At 36.2% G+C, this 4,204-nt stretch overlaps 1 pseudogene; it reads left to right on the top strand.

The window, feature by feature from the left end:
• The first annotated feature begins 640 nt into the window (after positions 1–640).
• LOC105545405 lies at positions 641–1,236 on the top strand (annotated as a pseudogene).
• Positions 1,237–4,204: the final 2,968 nt, after the last annotated feature.

The raw sequence follows: 4,204 nt of genomic DNA, 5'->3' as shown, positions 1-4,204 counted from the left end.
TGCAGGAAGAACAGAAGGATTGAAGGATAGACAGATGGACAGACGGACAGATAGAAGGAAGGAAGAAAGGTAGGTTTACTTCAGATAAACTTACTCTTTAAAACTCATGGAAATACCATCATTCTCTAAGAATACTTTTAAGCTATGTGCCCTTAATTTTTGTTTATGTGTTTGTTTAGTCAATGTGAACCAAAAGAATTATATCAAATGATTATACGGGGTCAAAATAGGTGGGCAATCATGGATGAAGCAAGAAAAGTATTAACATTAAATAAAGAAAAAATGAATAATAATTCTCTTGGAAGGGAGGGAGAAGCAGTTTGACATCTATGATAATCCTTAGTAGTGATTAGGGGCGCGCGGGCAGGGGGCGGGGTCTGTCGCATGGAGCTGCCTGACGATCACCCTTAGGGCAGTCTGGCGTGCCGCGTCCACCTGGCGTTCAGGCCTCCGCCACCGCCCACGCCTCCCTGGTGCCAGCGAACAGGTATCAGCGCACCTCCCCAAGGGCTGAGAGATACAATGAGTGAAGGGGAGGGAAGGATGGTTAGTCAGTCTTATAGCTGGATCACCTACAAAGAGAAGTTCTAAAGCAAGAAGAGGAAAGTGTTTCAATTTGGACATTTATTTGCAGCTGGAAATGGGGAACTGACTATCAGACCAGACTTCTATCCTGTCCAGCCTGCCTTCATTTCAGTCCTTCCAGATTGTTATGCCGGGTTTGGGCTGTGCTGGAAAGACAACTGTCTTATACAGGCTGCAGTTCAATGAATTTGTAAATACTGTACCTACCAAAGCATTTAACACTGAGAAAATTAAGGTAACCTTGGGAAATTCTAAAACAGTGACTTTTCACTTCTGGGATGTAGATGTCAGGAGAAATTCCACACATGCCACTGTGGAAGTCATATACCAGATTGCACAGACGGCGTTGTATTTCTTGTGGTCTCTGTCGATATCGAAAGGATGGAAGAAGCCAAAACTGAGCTTCACAAAATAACTAGGATATCAGAAAATCAAGGAGTCCCTGTGCTGATAGTTGCTAATAAACAAGACTTGAGGAACTCATTATCTCCTTCAGAAATTGAGAAATTGTTAGCAATGGGTGAACTGAGCTCATCAGCTCCTTGGCATTTGCAGCCTACCTGTGCAATCACAGGAGATGGCCTAAAGGAAGGACTTGAGAAACTACATGATATGATCATTAAAAGATTAAATGTGGCAACAGAAAAATAAAAGATGAATATCAATACCTATTATATCTGTGTGGAGGAGGTCTTCTCTGGTCTGATTTTGACAAATAGAAGAGTGTCTACAGCGTGGTTTGCCTGTCTGCCCTCCTGGATGCTATTAAAGCTTTGTTTTTGTTAAACAATCAGATGCCCAACTTTATTGACTTGTGGAGGATGAGTAAATGCAGTGCTTCTTAAAATGGTCTCTTATCCCTGCCCCACGAATCTTTTGGTAGTAGCATTTGGGGAAGCCAAGCAAGGATACGAAATTGACCAGAACACAGGTGTAGAAATTTGACCTGAAGTTAGTGAAACAAAACTTTAAAGAGTGAAAAAATAAATGTGGACATGGTTTTTAATGCCCCTCCTCAGTTATTAGAAAATGCTCACTAAAGTTCTGGACTGAGAGTGTGTTTTAAATCATTTAGATTTTCCTTGGCAAGACTGTTCAAAGCCCTAATGGAGAAATGCAGCTGCTCCATCCACTTAGGCCCCAGCTGCCTTCAAAATAACTCAAAGGAAGTTCTAGCATCTTGAGGAATGGTCATGCAAACTACAGTCTTAAATATATTGTTTATATTTTTCCTTAATGCAGAAAATCAGGAAGAGTGCTTTTCAGGCAGAACATCTACTCTGTTCATAATGCATAATGGCCAAATACCCTTTCAAAAACCCACGCAAAAGACAAGATGGCCAACAATATTTGATGTCCAAATGCTTTTATTTACCTTGATAAAAAAAAGACCTTGTAACTGTACCAATATTAGTCTACAAAGCTTTAAAGTATAGTCAAATCGTGAGCCTCTGCTGAAGATTTACAACATGTTTATTATATAGAAATAACCTATGCTCGTGAAGAGAAGGCTGGCAAAACATCAGCTAATCTAAAAAACATTGGCAGTACACTTCAGAATGGATAATATTTGTAATTGAAAAATGGGAATGGAAAACAAGAACCTAGAATGATGACCTTGGGAATTAAGAGCAGGACTAGACAAGCTATGAAAGAGATTGAGGATTCATTTCCATAAGGTGATAGTTGGAACTGTGAATGCTAGCAAGATCTGTGAAGAAAATGTAAAGAACAGAGGACTTTTAATGAAGATGACAAACTCACCAATTAAGTGCATCTGCTCCAAACACAGAAGAATGGGAAGTAATATATAAACATATAAATAGAATAAGAAAAAATACAGAACAAAGTAATAGAGCAACTCTAGCTATAAATATTTTAAAAAATGTTATTAGTAAAACGTTTTTTATGGGTCAGTTCTCCCCCAAATTGATCTATAAACTCAATTCCAATTAAAGTCAAAATCATATTTTTTATGCAAATTGACAAACTGGTATCAATTTTTTTAGAAGGCCAAGAATAGCTAAGATAATTTTAAATAAGTGTGCATGGAAGTGCACTATTAGACATCAAGAGTGTTTACAAACCTTAGTATTTAAGACAATAGGTAAAACACAAAGAGCCTTACAGGAAAGAAAATGAGTGAAGAATATAATTAGGCATTTTATAAAAGAGGAAATCAAAATAACATTAAATATATGAAAAGTTGTTCAATCTCATTTTAAATTAGGAAAATGTAGCAAATTAAAGCCACAATGAGATTCATTTCACAACCAAAAATTGACAAAATTTTAGATGTATTTAAATCTCATTATTTCAGTGGTAAAAGAATATAAAGAAATGTCATCTCTTACCCTGCTTGTGGCATTTGGAGTGGGAGGAAGCTAATATTTTGCAGAACAATCTGGCAATGTCTTGTAAAGTTAATGATGTACATATATTTTACATAACAAATACTTGTATAGTATTTTCTATGTGCCAGGCACTATTAAAAGTTTTTTATAAATATTAACTCATTTAATCCTCCTAACAACTGTAGGTATTATTATCTTTTTACTTTTAATTTTGGTGTAATCTTAGGCCTCATGTACACAATATTAAATTAATCATTATCCTTTGTTCATCACATAGTCTCTTCATAGGTCCATTTTTGAACCACATGAACTTATTACTTTGTTAATTATGTTACAGATGTAACAAGCACCCATAAACTTAGTATCTAATAGGAATGCTAGGATCTTCACAATAACCCACATCTACCCATGTACAATCATGCATCCTGCAAAATAGTATAAAGTGTAACAATGTTTCAGTGAATGATTGACCACATATATGATCATGGTCCCACGAGATTATATGATATTTTTACTGTATCATTTCTATGTTTAGATACACAAATACATCCATTGTGTTATATTTGCCTACAGTATTCAGTACAGTAACATGCTGTACACTTATAGCCTAGGAGCTATAGGCTATAGTCTAGGTGTGTAGTTGACTGTATCACCTAGGTTTGTGTAAACTCACTCTATAATGTTTGCACAAGGATGAAATCTCCTAATGACACATTCTTCAGAACATATCCCTGTCATTAAGCAACACATGACTATATATATCGCAGTCCATCCCCCCTCAATAGTTTATTAATATTTATGCTGCAACCTAGGAAATGAAAATATTTGGAAACCATATCTGATAAGGGATTTAATCTCCAAAATATATAAGAAGCTCTTACAACTCAATAGCAAAAAACAAACAAACAAAAACCTAGGAACCTAATTTTACAATGGGCTAAGGGCTTGGACAAGCATTTCTCCAAAGAAGACATACAGATGGTCAACAGGCATACAAAAAAAATCCTCAACATCACTAATCATTAGGAAAATTGAAATCAAAACCACAATATCAGCTCACATGCATTAACAAGTACACACATCACAACAAGCATTGGTGAGGATGTGGAGAAACTGATGCCCTTGCACACTATTGGTCACAATATAAAATAGCACAGCAGCTACGGAAAACAGTTAAGGAGGTTCCTCAAAAAATTAAAAATAGAACTACCATATGAACCAGTAATCACACTTCTGGGTATTTATCCAAAAGAACTGAAATCAGG

The sequence above is a fragment of the Mandrillus leucophaeus genome, unplaced genomic scaffold, assembly GCF_000951045.1.
Source record: "Mandrillus leucophaeus isolate KB7577 unplaced genomic scaffold, Mleu.le_1.0 Scaffold327, whole genome shotgun sequence".
NCBI classification, from domain to species: domain Eukaryota; kingdom Metazoa; phylum Chordata; class Mammalia; order Primates; family Cercopithecidae; genus Mandrillus; species Mandrillus leucophaeus.
This window is presented reverse-complemented; position numbering and strand designations above follow the sequence as displayed.